This window comes from Abramis brama, assembly GCF_963993115.1.
Source record: "Abramis brama genome assembly, chromosome: 25".
Taxonomy (NCBI): Eukaryota; Metazoa; Chordata; class Actinopteri; order Cypriniformes; family Leuciscidae; genus Abramis; species Abramis brama.
The window spans coordinates 8,565,157-8,586,053 of NC_139987.1; the positions used below are offsets into that span (position 1 = coordinate 8,565,157).

Here is a 20,897-nt window from a genome sequence, read left to right on the forward strand (position 1 = left end):
AGGAGCTTTAGCGTCGCCTCAGGAGGAGCTTTAGCGGGAGGAGCTTTAGTGGACGTCGTCGGCTCGGGAGGAGCTTTAGCGTCGACGTCGCCTCAGGAGGAGCTTTAGCGGGAGGAGCTTTAGTGGACGTCGTCGGCTCGGGAGGAGCTTTAGCGTCGCCTCAGGAGGGGCTTTAGCGGGAGGAGCTTTAGTGGACGTCGTCACCTCAGGAGGAGCTTTAGCGTCGACGTCACCTCGGGAGGGGCTTTAGCGTCGCCTCGGGAGGAGCTTTAGCGGACGTCGTCACCTCGGGAGGAGCTTTAGCGTCGACGTCACCTCGGGAGGGGCTTTAGCGTCGCCTCGGGAGGAGCTTTAGCGGGAGGAGCTTTAGTGGACGTCGTCGGCTCGGGAGGAGCTTTAGCGTCGACGTCGCCTCGGGAGGGGCTTTAGCGTCGCCTCGGGAGGAGCTTTAGCGGGAGGAGCTTTAGTGGACGTCGTCGGCTCGGGAGGAGCTTTAGCGTCGACGTCGCCTCGGGAGGGGCTTTAGCGTCGCCTCGGGAGGAGCTTTAGCAGGAGGAGCTTTAGCGGGAGGAGCTTTAGCAGACGCCGTCGCCTCGGGAGGAACTGTAGCTGTAGCTAGAGCTGTTTTTTTCCGTTGGGAATTGATTGAATCATAAATTGATTGACACCTACTTTGTTGATACAGACTGTTCCACTGGAGAAACTGAAAAAGTCTGAAACAAATGAATGTCTGTGTACCTGTCAGATGAACGCATTTTGAGGAACATTGAGGACATATTTTTTTATTGAGTTGGTCACCCATGTGACCCTGGCCACTACTGACTACTCCCTTTCCCCAGAACAAACCCAGCTTTGTGCAATAAAAATAGATTGTTATATAACACGCAATGGCATCTCTGTCTTATTGATGAATGCTTGTGTTATGTAAAGCTGCCTGCCACTTGTAACTCTCTGGGATACAATCTTGGCCCGACTCATATATGTCTGACAAATATCACATACATTTCAAAGAGCAGGAAACCTGTGTCAAATTAAGTGAACTATGGTTATTGTATGATGATGCACAGATTTGAAAGAACTTCTTGGGATCTTTTATTTTTGCTCAATTCAAAGTCAAGTCACATCTATGTAGCCCTTCAGACAATACAGATAGTTTCAAAGCTTCACATTAATAAACAGGAAAAACAGTAAATTCTGTAAAATGTATAAATTATAAAACAAATTCAATTTCAGTTTTAAGTAGCTCTACAGAAGATAATAGTGTCATTTTAGTTCAATGTTGTTTAAATTCCGTTCAATAATGGTGTTGATGTTGCAAAGTTAATCAATTATGAACTGAGTTCAGTTCAGCAGCTGGTTTCCTGTTGGTGAATCAAATCAATTGGCAAATATCAATTAATGCATTGTTTTATGCAGAGTAAACAACTTTTTTTCTAATTGAATATCCTATTTCACTCAGAAATGTGTCACATTATGGAAGTAAAATGGGTTGCAAATGGAAATACAGTAGACTCTGTTACACTGTTGACTCTGTTACAGTACAATACATGCATTTGTTAGGTAAAAGTGTAAGTATAACTCATGTCTAACAATTTATAATTGTTGCACTGATTTGATTTTAATTCATTGTGATTTAAAAAAATAAAATAAATCATGTCTACGTAAAATTATTTTTAATTCTCCATATATTTCGCAATGTGAAAAAAATATATTTACTGTTGTTTATAAATTTAATCAATATAAATATATTTTGTTTATTTACTTTGCATTACATTCATGCATTTAGCAGATGCTTCTATCCAAAGCGACTAACATTGCATTCCAAGTACACATTTTTTTTTATCAGTTCTTGCTTTCCCTGGGAATCAAACCCATGACCTTGGCATTGCTAGTGTCATGCTCTAATGACTGAGAAGACATTATGATGAAAAATGAGATTTGTTTTCACATTATGATGCACATTTTAAAGGAAAAGTGCTTCATGTTTAAGAAAAGAAATGGGGTAAAATATAATCTACAAAAATACACCCAATCAAGTATGCAATATTTGTTCACACAAACAATCACAAACTTATGTCCTTTCCCCTCCCCTATATAAAGTAAAATGCCCCAGAGAGTTCAGCCCTGTGTTGTGGACGGCTTGACGTCAGTCCCTTCCCCCCTCCACCCACCCTCCGTCACTTTGGTATTCTGGCACACTATTGAGGGAGGTTTGCTGTCTATATATCACACCGCTGTCTTTCCTCCACAATGACTCATGCCCCAGTTACAGACACTAACTGATTACAGTGCAGAATAATTTGAGAATAGTTATACAGAAACCATACAGTATCCCAGCTCAATGAAATAGACTCATAAATCTTAGCACATCTCATATTTCTGCATTATTAATAAGGCATCAAGGAAAAGGAAACCACATTCACTAGAGAGAGCGAAGTGGCTGAGCATTCCTGAGGTAAAACGACTGCTGATATTTGTTGTGTCAAATGTACAAGTCTAAAGCATTAATGTGTCTGATATAAATTCTACAGCTATTAATCCACTCCATGCTAAGCTACTTCTCAAATCGTGCATCAGGATAGGTGTCTTTTTGACTATTGAGCTACAACAGAAAGAGTCCTGGGTTACTGTGTCAGTGGGCAGTTGAGACCACACACCAACCAGAACAGATGCAGCCTTTGATCACATTGACAACAGTGAACAATCATACAATTCACCGAACGATGTTAAAATCAGATACCATTTCCCTTAATTTGTCCTCTTGGTTTCAACCATCCGTCACAAGAACAATCATTGTTTCAGGAGATGTGTATCAGAGGGGAATTTGTGATGCCTCACAACCGCTGTTGCAATCGTTTTTAAGTGCCGTTGGGGAGAATTTCCTGTTGTGCTGTTCATTTTTTGCTTCTTTTGTTTCTCATCTTTGGATTGAAGACACAGGGTTTCAATTTGGCCAGCGGAGAACTCTTGAGTTGCATCGTGTGACGTCAGAGCGTTTGATGGAACACTCATGACTCAAATCAGCCATTTAATTGTTCTTGAGAATTCCAGCGCAGTTCACTTTACAAGTGAGTGCAGAAAAGTAGCTTTTATAGAAAACATCACATGTACAATGTTTTTCAGTTGAATTGTTTCTCTAATAGAGTGATGGAAATAAAATGAAGAGCATCTAGGCCACAAACTTACTTATAACTAGGGCTGTATTTTAATTGTGATCATGATTTGCTTCTCTCAATTAAGCATATAGGTCTGCAATATTGACCCACTGGTTATAGAGCGCTCCAGGGATGACATAGTTTTGTAGACCAACCCTGGAAGTTCACATCATCCTGGTTCCCTCGACAAAAACCCAATATGATTTTTCCATTAGCTTTTGGATTATTGCAAACAACAATCTCTGTGACAAAAGTTTATGATACTTACATTTTGTTCATCATGATAATCGTCACAAATGAACAAAGCTTTTATGAATTTTGAAGTATAAATACAATCACCAGAAGTATAAGTATACTATAAACGAACTACACCACAGTCGCACAATATCAACATTACCATAACTAAGTTTCTGACAGCTCTTTCATTCTTTGTTTAAAAACATTTCCCGTGAAAAATTTGTTTAGTATAGTTTGCAAGAGTGCGATTATAAACTGTGAAAACGGACTAGTGAGTAGATGAGTTTACTTGTTCAGCACGATGACGTTTAATGTTCCGGCAACCTCTGTAGTCCCATTAATTGGCTTATCAACAAGAAAAGTTAAAGCTTTAAAACTTTAAAACCGGTGTTTAAATCCCCAAATCAGAGTCTCTTTTTTTCTTTTTCTTTTTGGAATTTATACATTTTCCGAATTCAAACTAGTAGTATGCGCAGTACGCACATCCAAAAACTTTAGGCTGGTGCACAATCAGATAAAGCACTTCACTAAAGAATAAAAATACCCCTCCAGATAGTTTTGCCGTAGACTGTAGTTAGTTTTTTCTTTCCTGTAGCTCAAACAGTAGAGCGTTGGCGCTTACAACGCCAAGGTCATGGGTAGTGCTGCACAATTAATCATATCGCAGTCGCAATCGCGATGTCAAGCCTATGCAATTATATGACGCAAAATGTTGCGATTTTATGAAATAAATAAATTTGGGCTTAAATAAATTAATGAACAAAGGGAACAGAGCAAATTACCCACTGCACTTGACTAAATAACTTTTATAGCTTTAATAAGGATTAGTCTATATTTAATTTATAATTTATGCAGTGCAGACTGTTTGATAACTTTATTCATAACTTTATATATGTCCTAGGCCTACCTGTTAGACAGTAAGGGCACAGGTAAATATGACATTTATTTTTTACTATTGTACTATTGAGAAAAATAACAAGTTTGCAGTAATGCAAAGATGTCAATATTTAATTTTGAAAAAAAAAAAAAATTTGAAAAAAGTGCATTTAGTTGTTGTTTCTAGTTTGAGTTGAGAAATACACATTTCAGCATTATCACTAATCTGTGTGTGCAATTTACTTGAGAACCAAGCAAGTTGACTCATGAAACCATTTGTTTATTATATCGCATATCGCATTCGCAATATTGACCTCAATAATCGCAATATGACATTTTCCCCAAATCGTGCAGCCCTAGTCATGGGTTCGATTCCCAGGGAAAGAACTGATAAGAATGTAAATGTGTTTGGATAAAAGCGTCTGCCAAATGCATATATGTTAATGTAAATCACAGAATGTGTGCCTACAGACCAACTAGCTTATTGATTTTTAATCTAATCAATAAGCTATGGTCAAAAGTTTGCGTTTTCAGGCCCCCAAAATGCTGTTGTAGTGTAAATGAATGACCAAAATGCATACAAAGTTTTACGTTTTGTAAACGCCCCCTTAGTTAGAAAGCTAATGGAATCTCCTTAATGTAACTAAATCAACTAGACCACTAATTCATGCAAGAAACTTTAAGTAATATTGTGATGGAAACTGACAGGAAATTACATTTTTCAAAGTGGCAGTGCAAACAATAATTTCAATGTCAGGGATGGCTCATTATGAACAAACGGATGTCACAATATGAACTTTCAACACAGAAAGTACACTAAACCCATGAAGGGCGCTAACCCTCCAGAAGCACACACACCCAGCACACACACCCAGCATGACTTGTCAGCTTTTAAAGATTGCCACAGTTGTAACAACAATTACAGCTAATGATTCTGATGCAACACATTCGACACTGCGCTAGTGCCAGAGCCATGAAGCAATAAAAGGACTGCTTTCTTTAATGATTAATACATAAAACATAAAATCAATCAAATAAAGAAGGCATGAGCTAATGCACTTGTTGAACTCTGTCACTTTAGCATGTGATTAACACTGACTGATTAACACTGTCATGGTCATTAAATCACCATGTATTGTTACACCCACTCGGACGCAACTGATCTAATCACTATTCTAGTCTGATATCACGGACATTTTGACCAAGGGGGCAAGTGAGACACAGCCTTCAAAAAAAAGTCACGTGAAAGGAGGCGTGTTGCTGTGATTGGCTAATTTCCCCTTATCATGCTTGAAACTAATTTTTAATTAAAGCTGCTCCTTGATACATTTTAGCATCAATAGGTGTTTTTACTGAAGATTTAATGACTAACTACCCGTACAAAAGAATATGAGCAGAATTAAAATGAAGTTTTAATTTGATTTTATATTGCTTGAGACTTGATGAGACTTTGATGTAACTTTGATTTTAAAAAAAAAATAGTATAGTATAAAACAAAATGATAATCTTGGAAGTAAATGCTGTTCCTTTAAACCAGAAACTGTCTAAACTAATGTAACACGAATTTATACTGGACTAAATAAAAACTAAGTGCAGAAAGGGAAATCTGCCTGCTCATTTCCTAAATATGAATCCTTAATCTACGAATTATTCAAATACTCACAATTTTCCTGGAAAGTTATCGTGTCAGTCTCGTTGAGTCAGGTAGCTCTTCTGGTGACTTTGACATCAACTTCCCATATGCTAATAATTTCTGGTTTGAATGCCTCTGAAACAGCTATCAATGAACGAAAAAGGATAAACCAAACCAAACGGTGGGTTTTGAAAAACAGAAATGACAAAAACTGAAACATCAGATGGAAGTGAGATGTAACTGTCACTGGGTTTTTTCTGAGAATGTTTTCTGAGATTTGAGACGTAGATTGCAAAAATGATGGCTAACGTACAGTGTTCCAGCTCAGACAGGAACCAGCGTTCTCTTTTTGGAGTTCTGACTCATTGGTGGTGCACAGGAACCTGCCTACGTCAGAAACAATTTAGATGTAGGTCGCAGACTAAGAGAAATCCAGCATGCTGCATTTCAAGCCTTGCATTATGCAAGGATGTGGCCCAAATAGCATCATTATAATATTTTGGAGTAATATTCATCCAAAAATCATATACTCACCCTAATGTTATGGTTCACTAAAAGGAGATGTTAGGCAGGATGTCTTGTCCATATAATGACAGTGAATGGTGACCAGGGGCTGTCAATGTTAAAAAAAGACCCAAGAAAACAATCATGAGTCCAGCCCAAATGACTCTATTCAAAATCTTATGAAGCCATACAATAGATTTGTGTGAGGAAAGACAGGAGTACTTAAAATCTTCTTTGACAGGTCTCAAATAAAAAAGAAATTAGACATGAAATAATTTGGGCCCACAAATTAAGATTTCACTCCCACGACTTATTCATTTGTGGCCACGTTTTATTAATTTGTTCCCTTGTTATATTTAAATCATGTCCACGACTTATCAAACTGATCCCTCGTTTAAGGTAAATCATGGTCATCTTGTACTAATTCATTACTTTATTTTAATTTAAATTGAATTAATAAATCAGATGAATAAATTCCTAACCTGCATGTCATGTACAGGACTCCATAAAACATAAAAATGCAATTTCCCATTATTGATGTCAAACTTGGCATGATACATCTTGATGCAGCAATATATGTGAACATTAATGAGATTTGAGAGCTGCAACAGACAAGATTATCAGTGAATAATGACTTTTATCATGTTTTTTTTTTTTTTTGTGAGACAGTCTTTGGTCCCCATTCACATCATTGTATGGAAAAGAGCAACATGAACACTCTGCTAAATTTCTCCTTTTGTGCTCCATGAAGACCAACAACAACAACAACAACAAAAATATACAGGTTTGGAATGGCATGAGGGTGAGTAAATGATTTGAGTAAAGAATTATGATTTGTGTGTGAACTATTTCTTTAAGGCCATGGCTGGTGGGTTACCAGTACAACCTATTATTACATTCCTTTATGCCCTTTCTATCACAGATTCTGTTTAATTTCCTTTCTTTTTGCTATGGCAAGATACTAGGCCTTCCAGGGAACAATTGCTTAGACTTGAGTCACGTCCAGCCCAAGTACTGGATCAAAGAGATAGAGGCCCTTTAATGCAAGTAATAGCGCTTAGAAGATTTTAATTATGACAGGTTGTGAAGATTGTGACAGAGTGTGAGGTGAAGAAGTGAGACAAAGCTTTATGAGAATGAATTAGGAGACACAGCGTCGGGTTATCAGGTTGAAGTCGTTCTGCATTATGACTAATTACTAAATCAGTCAAGGTCAGAGTTTTTCCTCTTATCTTTGTCTGAAGTCACAGTATCTCAATAAACCACTGAGCTTCACTGAAAGCTCAATTAGTTATATGTCTATATATAAGCAAAGCTACTCAACTTTAGAAAATTTTACGAAATTACCACCTTGTAAAATAGTTCTGTTTTCTCATGAGATCGGGTTGCACTCGCAGCACAATATGCTAGATGCAGCTAACATGCAACTTTTATTTATTTGCCAAAAGCATTTGGCAATCTGTGAATGTTAATTTTGGCCTCTGGCCAAGGTCTTTAAAAAGGTTTTTATGCGCTCTACGGAAAATACAAAAAAAAAGTGAAGATGTTTATGAAGTTCAGAGTGTTTCAGGCATATGCGTTTCATCACGTCTGAATGAAGGGATCGTATGCATTGGAAATGAGTGTGGGGGCGTCACATGATGAGCTTCAAACAATCACATTTGTCCAAAGCTTTGTACACTCATGGCCCAAAACCGACCCAAGATGTCTTGCTCAAAGGACACAGCTTTGTTGTACCACAGTGCAAACATCAGGAGAAACAATGAGTGGCAGTGTTTCAGTCAATAGCGGCCCCAAAACAGAGGACTTTTGATTTGGCTGGGGCCGGCGTAGATGGTGGGCGACTGTATAGCAGATCTGTTTTTGTCATAAAGGGTCCCATGAGAGGTAGGGGCATGGCCTGGCCCCTATTAAAAGTGTTGTTTTCAGTCACATGTGCTTCTTGCCCTGACAATGCATGTCTGTGTACTGTGAATGTTTTTGCATAGCTGCTAATGGGAACCGTCTATATAGGGGAACCAGACTGAAGAGGGAGAAATGGTGTACCAACTATTGATTGGACTTTAAGTTCTGCGCCTGACAGTCTGTGTTTGTCCACAACCTTTTAACCTCAGCTGCTGTCAAATAAAGGAAAACAAAAGAGGTCTGACCAAGCTCAAGAGCGACATGTTGCTAATCTGTCTTCGAGCACTGCTTTGGCTGTGTGTAATGTTCAAATTCAGGCTTTGATAAGATATGAGCCATTTTGAGGCACAGCAGGTTTCTGAAGGAAGGGGTCGGTTTATCTCTGTGCTAGCCCTAGCTGCTGCACTTAGCTGGGGTGTGATTTCACTATTCACTGTAAACACAGACCGTGAGGGGGAGTATCGGCACAAAACTGGCCAGAATGATGCTTATGAAAGGTTGTCAGACGAGAATGTACCTGACTTTGAAGGAACGTGCAACACTTGCCCTATCGATACAAGTTATAGCATAATGATGATTACAATCACTTTGCCAATACATTATTTTAAAGGGGATCTATAATGCAGATCTATAATGTTTGGACATAAATGTGTGTCAGCAGTGTGTGTGCACAACCACCCTATAATGGTAAAAATCCACCCAAACCTCTTTTTTAAATCCCCATAAATCATAAGCAGTGTCTCAAAACAACGGCTGAATCCTGGCTTTCTGTTGGGCACTGCAGAAAATTCACGGGACCAAATTCAACTCAATGCAAAAATATGCGTGGGGAAATCTTTCGTCCACACGTGAAATTCCAGATCATGTGGATTCCTAACGAAATGGCATGATTTTACCCATGAAAATTGGCCCACCAGTGGTAAATGGCTGATATGATCTTTTCTTCTATATAATGATGTACATCTACTGGAAGTAAAACAGATGATTCTATCTGGTTGTTGATTGGATGGAGGCAGATTTGAATGCGAGCTTAGTCTGAGGGTTCACCAGAAGATCCATTTATGGCATATTGATTAAAAATTACATCAAAACAAAAGAAAAATCAAAACACTTGCATGGATGAATCGTTCACAATAAGATCTAACATGCATTTAGAAAATAGGGTGGATTTCTAATTCATGCTGACTCCGGAAACCAGTGAAAAATATTGATGACGACTCTTGCACTACACAGATTTTTATCTAATCAAATGCTCTCTAGAATGTGAATGTCCCTCCCCCAATACCACACGCAACCGACTAGCAAGCAGCAAGTCATGTTACCGCTGTGACATTGCTAAAGCCTAGGGAGACGAGTTGTTTGACATGTCCCACCACAACTTCCTGTTTCAATAGGAACATACAACACAGGAAATATAAGACTACACATGTTAAACTATTTCATGTGGTCTTTAACTTGTATTGAACCTGGAATATTCCGCTATGCGCAAAACATAACTGTAGCAGTATGCTAGCACAGCAGTTTGACTATCATCTAGCCTTAATAGTTCAGGTAGCCTATTTATTTGACAACATTGGCAAGGTTAGACTTACTCAAACCTTATGCATCCTGTGGAGCATCCTTGTATTCTTCTGCATGGTCATAACAGCGGTCATATGACTGAAGGAGAGCTCATGGGGTGGTGGCACCCCTCCACCTACCCCTCAGTCATATGACCGCTGTTACGGCCACGCAGAAGAATACAATGATGCTCTGTGCATAATGAGAACAGAAAAGATGACCCTCTTAGCTCATCTATGCTCGGTCACACACACACAAATACTGTAGGACAGTTCTTGCAGCAGTCCCAGAAGAAAATTGCATCGCTCAGAGGTGCTCTTTCATAGTCCGGGAGACTTAATGGAGTTATGATTCATTTAAGCATCAACTGTTAAGTCTATTATCCATTATGTCTCCTTAATTTGCTTAGAAATAAGGCAGGAATAAATGAAATTTATTGGAAAATGGAATTTATGCAAATAAGATGCAAACTGAATATGATGGCACCTGCAGTGTAACATTACAGAAATATTGCAAAAAATTCTGTAGGTGTATTAGGGGGTAGGTGTGTGTGTGGGGGGGGGGGGTATTAGGAAGCAGGAGACTTAGTAAAATATTCAATATTTTCTAGAGATTTGTGATTGCTTTCCTATCAGGTGTGATGGCAATACTTAGCAATTAGATCAGGGTTTCTCAATCCATTCATACAAATGGCATAATCCCTAACTGTATAATCTGTATGAAAATACCTCTCAGCTCATCAAACTCTGACCTGATACATTAAAATCTGCTTTATGTCATTGAAGTTGGATGCGGTTCACGTAAGCGGAAAATGTGATTAAATGACCGCACGTGTATAACTTCATCTAAATAAATTGCGAATAAGCCAGTTGATATGCTGGATTTTATAATCGAACATGTCATTATGATGCATTACATTATTATGTGATTTTTTGTTAAACCATTGTTTAATTCAGGTATTGTTAAAGCTTCTAAAACCACTTCCCTTGGTGGCGTGTGTACACAAAAACGATGCAAACACCTCAGAGTCCCTCTCCCTGTACCTGCTGACCTAGATAAGAGTACGTGCCTCCTCTTCCTGCCAAGTGCCATTTCCGAGTGATAGAGCCAGACGTCGCATACAGCCACGCTTGACCAATGGCTCATCCAACATGCTCACCTTTACACCTTTAGTTTCAAAACATCATCCGTGTAACACTTGCAAATGAGTTTCTATTTTTCAGGTAAATTCAGTCTATGTTTAAATACTTTCACTTATTCCAGTTTAATATGTAGAGATGACTATAAATAAGCCATTCGTAGGTTGATGTACCTGAAAAATGTAAAAATTGGCTCTGTTTCTCTATTCCGACCAGCCCAATGTAGCAACAGCTCAACCAATGGAGGGAATCTGGGGGAGGGGCTATCTGTTTGTCCAACCAGTGGCAGAAGGGGGAGTGTTCAGGAAACCAGTTTCATACTGTAAAAAGTATGAATATTTACATAATCCTTTTTTTTTTTTTTCTTTAATGTTTTACCTTCTCTAAAATAATAGGCTACTAATACAAATATTTTTTAGTTTAATTTTAGTTTAAAATGTATCATTTTTAATTACATAGTGACAAATACATTTTGATAAAAGTACAAACATTCCATGTAGTTTCTCACTTAATGAGAGCATAAAACTTCTTCTTGAAACATATATAATAGATAAAAAAATAATTATTTAATAAATAAATAAATAGCATGTCACACTGCTCTCACACACTGTTTGAAATTCCCCCCCAAAAAGTAAAACAATACATTTGTATAGTATTTATTAATCTTTGTTAACATTAATAAAAATACAATACACTGTTAGATCATTTTAGCTCAGGTATATATTAACAACTCTTGATTTTAATAATGTATTAGTAAATGTAATTAACTAAGACTAAAAAAGGCTTTGAAAGTATTTAAGTTCATATAAATATTCTCATAAGATAAAACATATATACATACCACAATATATTCTATCTACTGCAAATAAAGTCCAAAATAACATTGTTTCTGAAAGCCAAAATAGAACATGTCTTTTCAGTTCTCGAAACTACTTCCTTCTGCACATTTTAACACAGTATTATGAAACCTTTTCTTTGTGATATGCAAAACTGCGCTGTGGAACAAACTGCTGATAACGACTATACACAAAAGCCAATACCGAGTTGACTCATCAGGAGAAATGTGATCTTGACTACAGAATTAACAGTCGGATCTATTTCATCCTGCTGATGTCATGACAACTGTACTTTTGTGCCAAATCACTTTGCTTTGTAAATGAACACGCATAAAGGTGCAATAAGCAAACATGTAAAGGTAATACGGATACAAACTTAACACAAATGGGTGGGTGCCATAATTTAAAATGTCAAGTTTATACAGTTACCTTGCGTCTTTTGACTTGTAACCTTAAGTAACCAACCAGAACACTCTGGCAATCATCTACTCTGAAACAACATGTTAAGAACCACTCAGAACGCCTATACAAGTGTACAGTGTTTATCGCGTATGATCACCAAGAATATATCCTTGTTCAAATGGGAATGGCATAAGCAGGGCCTGTTTGTTTAGTTCACAGTAACATGAGGTCAAGCCTGTCCCACTTATGGCAACAAATCGGGCAACTTTTCTTCCAGACCGAATGAGCATAAGCTCCTGGCTTTACTTAGAATCTTCTAACACTCTTCTAACAATCTTTAAACCTTAACAGAACCAACTTAAGACTTGGATGTGACTTATATCGTATAGAATTCCACAGTTCTTCTTATAAGCAGACCTCTTGGTTGTAGCTAATGGCTGGTTTCAATTCAACAAAAGGCCTCTCTCACATGTGTTTCTATAAAACAAGGGCCAGGTCACCTCTTGATCCCAAGCTTGTCAGAGTGTTGGATTTTCCATGCTCTCACTGAGAAAAGCTCTTTCAGTCCACTTCACCGAGTAGCTACTCCAATTCTAGCCAATCTATATCAGAAGACAAGTCTTGCACAGTATGAACGCTGCATTTTTTCAATATGATATCTCTGAAAGAGAAACTCCTGCTGAAAGGAGAGCTTATTATTTGTCATATGTGGGATTGGAATGATCAATCAGAACCTTCATGTTGTTCCAAACCCTTATGAGTTTATTCCATGGAACACAAAAAGGAAACATTTGAAAAAATGCACTGGTCACATTATTTCCTTGAAATTTAAATGAATGGGGACTAAAATCTCAAAAAGGATGCAAAAGTGCATTTGTGCAGTGCACTATATTATTTGAAGTTATTTGAAGTCTTTACAGGTTTGAGTCAGATCTTTTTATGAATCAATTGGCCCAGTTCATAAAAACAGAATAATTCAGTCAACATTCATTGTAAGTACATGTAAAACAGCAACATGGTCTTCAGAATTTCATCTTTTGTTTTAAAAAAAGAAATATTAATATTTTCAACAACACGAGGGTGAGTAAGTTATGACTGTAAAGTTTAATGTAAAAAAATAAATAATAATTTGTGCACAAAAGCCCATTTCTATGCCATTAGTTCCAAAATCGCATACTCTCTTAAGTAGGTACTTATTTATCAGTTAGAAAAAGAGTTCAGTAGGAGAAGGTATAATTTTAAACATCAATTTGCACGTACAACAATAAAACAAATGTGCCCCTCAGTTATGGGAGTAAAATTGTGGAACTCATTGCATGATAATCTTAAAAGTTGTAGTAATATTGGTCAGTTTAAGTATAAGTATAAACAGAGTATATTCAGTCAGTATTAATATGGTGAGGTCTATGTTGTTTTTGGTCTTGTTTGGTTTTGTTTTGTTTTTTGTGTTGTTTTGTTTTGTTTTTCTCTATATATATTGGGTCTAGTAATATTGATCAGTATAAGTATAGATATAAACAGAGTAAATTCGGTTAGTATTAATATGGTGAGGTCCATGTTGTTTTTTTGTTTTGTTTTGTTTTCCTCTATATGTATTGGATTACTTGTTGTTTTGTTGTCTGGGCATTGCCTGATTTATTATACTGCATGAATGCTGATATTTAAACCAACATTGTTTGTTGTCAATGTAATTTTGGCTGTAAGCTGCTTAAGAAAGGTTATTTTGTTTTTTGGAATAGGGGACAGAGATTATAAGATTTTATCTTCTTTCTGTTCCCCTTTGCACATGGGAATTTAAATTATCTAAAGAAGAAAATTAAATGTTTTGTGTTTTACCATGGAGCAATAAAAATAAAAAATGAATGAAATGATTTTGAATAATCCATCGCATGCACACTTCAGAATCTCTCTGGAAGTAGTAGGTCATCCAGAGACTTTTTGCCTACTCTTTTATGAGTACTGTGAATTCAAACATACTACTCTTGTCACATACTATTTTTTGCCTACTGTATAGTAGGGATGTAGCGATTTCGGATGCAGTCATTGACTGTTTTTTAAATCATTTTCCAAACATTCTGTCCAGCTTCCATTGGTTAGACAAACAGATAGCCCCGCCCCAAACTGACACCATTGGTTGAGCCACTGTTTCTATGTCAAAACGCTCAAAGAGTGAAATGTTGAAAGTACCATATGTTACCATTTTCTGGTAAGTCAACCTATTCTGCACATTCTCTGCACATTAAACTGGGATAAAAGACATTATTGTAACAAATTACGCACATCATCTTTAAGGACATAATGATAATAAATTCAGAAAGACTGACCGACTTCCTGAGTGTAGATTTAGCATGCTTGTAACATGCTGCACATTTGAGCTATTAAATAATCACCATTCGCTTTAAGCACTATTGATGATCTGACTAATCCGCAAACCTTTAAAAATGTCACACATTTGACTGCAAAACAGTCAGGAATCATAAACAACACATCAGGAATGATAAATAAAACTAATTACTGTTTTAATAAGCAGTACCCGTTAGAAACTGTATCCTCAATGGCAGATGTGTGATTTGTCCTGAGCATTAATGAACAGCTGGCTATCAGAGCATGTAAGGTCACCAGCGAGGTGTTTTGCCAAACCACTTCTGTGGTGCCAAAAGCTGGTTATGATCATTCAAGCATTCTCTCTGAAAGCAGCATGTGTATATTTTGGCATTTCCCTTTCAAGAATGTTCCTATCAATGTTGAACCTAGACTAGAATTTCTTTCTCCCGATTATTTTCATGCGTCCCATTTTTGTCTTTTAAGCATACTCTCAATAACAAGGGCAGAATTATTTAGTCTCCAGCAGACTTATGTAGTGTGACGCCACAAATTAAACACTCCAGTGAACACTTCGGTGACAGAAGCATGTTGAATAATAAATGTGACTTTCTTTTGTAAAATATGAATTAAAATTAAATTCGTGTGCATGCCGTGCTTTGCTATCAAAGCGGCAAGCTCAGGTATTTTTAAAACATGACCCAAATGCATAACAATTCGACGTTCTGTGCTTTAGATGGTTTTGTTTACAGCATAATTTCGGTTCACAGTTAAATGAGCTACCTGGCAATCAAGTGAAGTTTATTTTTAACCATCATTTGAGACTGAGCTTTCATTGTGATCATGTTGTTGTTGACGTTTATAGTGTTTGAATATCACTGACATTGATGTCTGTGTTTTTACAATCAATGTTTTTTCTCGCATTCTTATAAGCAAATAAGGAACAATATTAAAATGAGGGTGTGCCTCCCATAACGGCCATCATTTCAGACGACAGCACAGGATGTACAAATATTAACTGGTTCTTAGCTGATGTTGCACAACCATCCTGCAGTTTGGTCAGTTTGTGGGTTGAGCGCTGGCAGTATCTGCTCATCTTTGCATGGTCTGTGTTTTCCTGTCTTTATGAGTAACACAGCATCTTTGCTGTATTAGCACTCTATTGAGCAACACCGGTGCTACTATGCTGTAATGAAGTGAACTTAGCTAGCATAACTGCTCGCTGGCCTTGCCAAACCTCCCCAGAGGAAAGTCATACTGCTCAACGGTTGCTCTGTTATAGCTCAGGAATTCTCAGCTACATTTAATTTAATGTAGATGTTTCTCCTAAAATTCGGAGAAACGAAAATGCACTCTTAAAAATAAAGGTTGTTTATTGGCATCTGTGGTATCATAAACCTTTCTATTGCACAAAGAGTGTAGAAAAAGGTTCTTTAGATTATTAATACTAAAAAAAAGAGATTATTTTAAGCACTGTTGATTAAAAAAAATTATGATATTGCTTTGAAAAACCCCTTTAGGAACCTTCTATTTTAAAGATGTTAACAGAATGTAAGAATTGTAAGAGCAATGATATCAATGTGGATACCATAGCTCAAATTATTCGGTATAAGAGGAATGTGATGAGAAATTATTGCGTTTATATCGAAACTTCTGACTTTGGCATCTAGGCACAGTCTGAGACACTGCTGAGAAACTCTCTACATGCCAGAGTCTTTTACTCAAGAGAAGCAAACTCTCTTTACTCAAGAGAGGCAATTTGCTTTTCCTTTAATCTCATTGCTATTTAGGAGAAACAATCGAGACTTTAATGAGACTTCATTTGTAATGTGTCCGTGGGCCTCCCCGTACATCCGTTCCCTTGCTTGTGGCGGGTTCTCGCAAAGCCCTCTTAGGATATATTTGATCTATCTCTCTCCTTTCATTTTTTTGTACTGCATCATCCTCCGCCCCTCTGCCCCTACTATCTCTCCACCATTATACCCCCACCCCAGCCACCTAACCCCTCCCTGTGCAGGTTCCCTCGCATACATGCACACACAACCCTGTCACTAGGCTACACTGCCCTCCGCTGCCCTAATAACAATCCCAGGAATTTTAGACAGGGCAAAAATGCTTCAAATGACACTTACTGGGGAAGGGAAGGGGGCCTGCCGACGGGGGAACCGCGAACCCGCCTTTGGCACACGCAAACACATCAACGGCGATCAATGGGGAGCAAACGCGTCGTTGTTTAACGTCGGGGCAGTGGGAGTCAAAGATCAGCAGGAGGTATGGCCGAAAGGAGAACATTGACACGGGCTTTCGCTACACTGCCAGGAGAAACAGCAGCCCTGTCTTTACACAGGGTGTGCACCTAATTCAGCTCCTTCCATATTCACCAGCCAGCAGAGCGTGGCATGAACACACTACACCTAGTGCACTGCTCCATTTGAGATTCAATAATATGTGACCAATTAACATTGCACAAGCTGAATCACTAGGTACAATACGTGGGCAAGAAATTGAAGATGCTTAGTCCTTAAACATACACTCGTGAACCAATCCAGGACTCATGGGGGCTGCTTTAGCATCATCCCTGAGCATCACCTCACAGAGATGGAGGAAAATACCATTCTCCTGCCCGAGCTACTAAACACGGTCACATTCCCAAGCCAAAAACAAAACCCAAGGACACTACCAGGGAAGCTAGCCTTGGTGTAACAACAGGAATAAGGGTGTGTGGAAGGAAGAGTGAAAAAAAGAAAATATTTCCTCACCGTTTCACCGCTTGCCGTCCATTCACCAGCAACACTGCAGACAAACATTCGCTTGGGAGGCAGAGGGAGCGCGCGATCCGTCCCCTTAGTCCTGAATCACCAACATCCTCAGATCCGCCTGAATCTCCTCTCACACATGCACTCATTCACTGTCGCTCTTTCGTTGTGTCGTGCTCTCTCCTCCTCTTATAATTGTCTGTGTGCTATTTCCCCTCTTGTTAGCTCCAAGGCAGTTAAGAGACACTGCAGCGATGGGGGAGGAGGGTGTGTGTGTCTGTGCGTATGTATGTGTGCTTGTGTTCAAGTGTGTTCGTTCGTGAGTGAGGGAGTATGAGAGCAAAGAGGGAGGAGTCAGTGGGGATAGAGGAGAAGAGAGGGGAAAACAGCTAGTAGGATTAAATCCTGAGGAGAAAGAGAAAGCAGAGCGGGGTACAGAGAGATTTCTGGAGGAGAAAATGCAAGCCGTGTCGCAAAGAACGACGGGTATGAATTCTCTGTGTGCATGCGAGATCTGGCAGATGTTCTGCAGCCCTGCTGGTTTGCTCGGCTAGCTGCAAGAGTTGGTCTACAGCAGGGTTGGTTGCGATTCATTGATGGCTGAAAGAGCTTGTAGGAAAATGATACAGAGCGAGAGATAGAGGCAAAGGAGGGAGTTGAAGAGGAGAGAGGAGATGACGGCAAGGGACCAGGAGGGGGTTGGATAATGCTGTAATATGTTGCTTCTGTGCCAACTGTTTCTGTGACAGAATGACCACTTCCTCTGCAGCCATTGGTCCCCTGCTTATACGGATAGATGTGCTGACAAATAAAATATCCAGCAGTGGCTCGTGGGTGATTGGAGCATGCACCCCATCCCGCCCCCTGTTGAAGCAACAAGATTCTGCCTCACCCCAGGCAGCTGAGGACCACATCCAGTGCGTTTGCGCCTTGCATCCCAAACAACACCTCATGGACACTAACATGCACATGTTTGGTTGCACTACATGTTCAGAGAGGTGTAGCGAACATAAAGGTGCAACCTAAAGTACATTTCAGTTTGGGAAAGAAATTTCTGTAGTCTAAAGATTTCTCTTGCTGTAAGAAAAAATCAGTAGTCTTTGATTGCTTAGTGTGACATAATTACTTATAATTGCCTTTGCGATGAATCTTAGCCCTCAAAATGGTATCTTTGAACCTCATTTACCACTAAAATGAATTAATTTAATTAATTAAGTAATTTAAGGGTACATATTATACTAATCTAAGTTACAAAGTTGTCCCTTTAGGGTGCTGCCCATGCAGTGACAAGCTGTTGTACCCATAAAAGGTAAAATTTTTGCACAACAGTGTATCATACAATCTGACAAATGACAACAAATGCAATTATTCTCATGGGTTCTCTACTTACATGGTGGTCTTTTTGTTAGTCTCTTTTGTAGGTGACTGTCTTCGGTCATGTGTGAGCGTCAGTGGATGATTAATGAACAAACTCTGACATCTGATCAGATTGTGACGCTGCCCTATTGCTTCCCTTGTATACAGCTGTCAAACATGCCCAACGCCAGGCAAAGGCAACGTGATTTCCCTTTCCCTTCAGAATAATACACTAAAGGAAACATGAAATATGTAAATTAAATATCATTGACCATACCATTCTTCCTCCTAATACCTAAACTGTAAGGCCTTGCATGTATTTTTTTGTGAAAAATGCAAACACACAATGCATTACAATAAGCTCAGTGGAAAAAAAAGAAAAAAAAAAGACATGACATAAATGTTGATTTAAAAATTTAGTTAATTTTAAATATCAACAAAAAATAGTTTAAATTTAATTATAAATTTACTATTTTAACAACGTTTTGTGTTTTTGCTCATTGCTGTTGCTCAGAGTATCACATTGTTAGCAAAAGCAATATGCTAATGCAAGCTATTGTATTTGTACACTGACCATACTGGAAAGACGTGTGAAACTTAAAAGTGTAGATATTCTGAATTAAAGTCTATCGGGTGCAAAAGGCATCACGTAAACAAATAAAGGCATCAGTGTTGAAAGAAAACAGCTACTTAACCACTCAGGACATATAATAAAAAGTGGTGGTGGTGGAGATCGGCGTGAAATGTTTACATTGCATGGATTAGGGGGCCATGATGGACAGATGTCAATGGGCAGATTTGTCCAGAATGCAGGGGTTAAACCCCTACTCTTTTTTCCGAAGGACATCCTGGGATTTTTAATGACCACAGAGAGTCAGGACCTCGGTTTAACGTATCATCCAAAGGACGGTGCTCTTTGACAGTATAGTGTCCCCATCACTTTTACTGGGGTGTTAGGAGGACCCACACAGACCACAGGGTGAGCGCCCCCTGCTGGCCTCTCTAACACCTCTTCCAGTAGCAACCTGGTTTTCCCAGGAGGTGTCCCATTCAGATACGGACCAGGCTCCACCCTGCTTAGTTTCAGTTGGCAACCAGTCTTGGGCTACAGGGTGATATGGCTGCTGGCCTACACGATACACAATACCAGCTGCGCTTTCTTTCTCTCATCTCTCCAACAGCGAGTTGACACACAAACCCGCCTCCTCTCACTCACTCGTTTCATTTGCTCAGGATAAATATTGTTGGTGTTATGGGGCTTGAATTTCGGCACGTATTGTGCATGATTTTACTCATTCCCGCAGATACATAAAGCCGCCTCTCAGTACTAAATTGAGTTATTTTTCGCTGCTTATTGCGCATAAACAATCCAACACACACACATAATTTCAAATGGCGAGTATTCACGTAAACACAGTCAGTTATGTTTTAAGTGAACGCAAACAGTTGAGAAAGAAAAAGCATGTGTAACAGTATAATAGATCAGTGCGCCAGGACTTAAAGTGACAGCAGCCTATTATCAGGTATATTAAATTATGAGATCATTTTAAGAAATATCTATATGGCCAGTTTTCCGCATGGTATCAATGTCAAAATTGTGGCCAGTGAGCAAAAAAGACTTGAAAGAAGTGCTGAATAGCAAACATATCTACATCACTATGATGCTTTTTAACTGCTGTTTTTTCACCATGCTCATTTTTGTTGTGTTTATTTTGTTATTTGAGAGGAAACCATGCAGCACATATTTACGTATACATATAAATGTGGATGTTGCTGGATGTTCGCTAACAGTTTATCACTGCAAAATGATTTCAAACTTCTTTCTGAAGTACGAAAAGTACTTTGCTGTGAGTATATCAGGGCCTTAAGAATAAGGAGCTGTAATGTTTTGTAACAAGCCAAGTACATGTTGCTGGGCATATATACTTGTCTTCTGGGTGCGAATTGATGCTACATTTCTATAAACAGCTCTCCTGTGGGAGGAGTGATGTGTGTGCAGTCTGTCCATGCAGGCAAAGGAAAAGTCTGGCATATGAAAAATGCTGTGCAAACCATCATGTCACACAACAGTGTCGGATTGGCCCTCGCATCTCCATGAGAGAGCAGGTAACATGAGTTTATGTAGCCTACATCATAAGTGTCTTATTGCTTGAATACAGCATTTCATCTGATCTCACAAGGCTTGAAAATTCATGTGGGCCACATTTTCATATGTG

The 20,897-nt window shown here is 38.7% G+C and overlaps 1 protein-coding gene across 1 annotated transcript in view; it reads right to left on the reverse strand.

The window, feature by feature from the left end:
• Window positions 1–17,645, reverse strand: part of gnaz (guanine nucleotide binding protein (G protein), alpha z polypeptide) — a 43,045-nt gene extending 25,400 nt beyond the window's left edge. Inside the window, exon 1 of the mRNA XM_084104064.1 lies at window positions 17,329–17,645. The gene's annotated coding sequence lies outside the window, so the exon portion shown is untranslated. The remainder of the gene's footprint in view (window positions 1–17,328) is intronic.
• Between the last annotated feature and the right edge of the window lie 3,252 nt (window positions 17,646–20,897).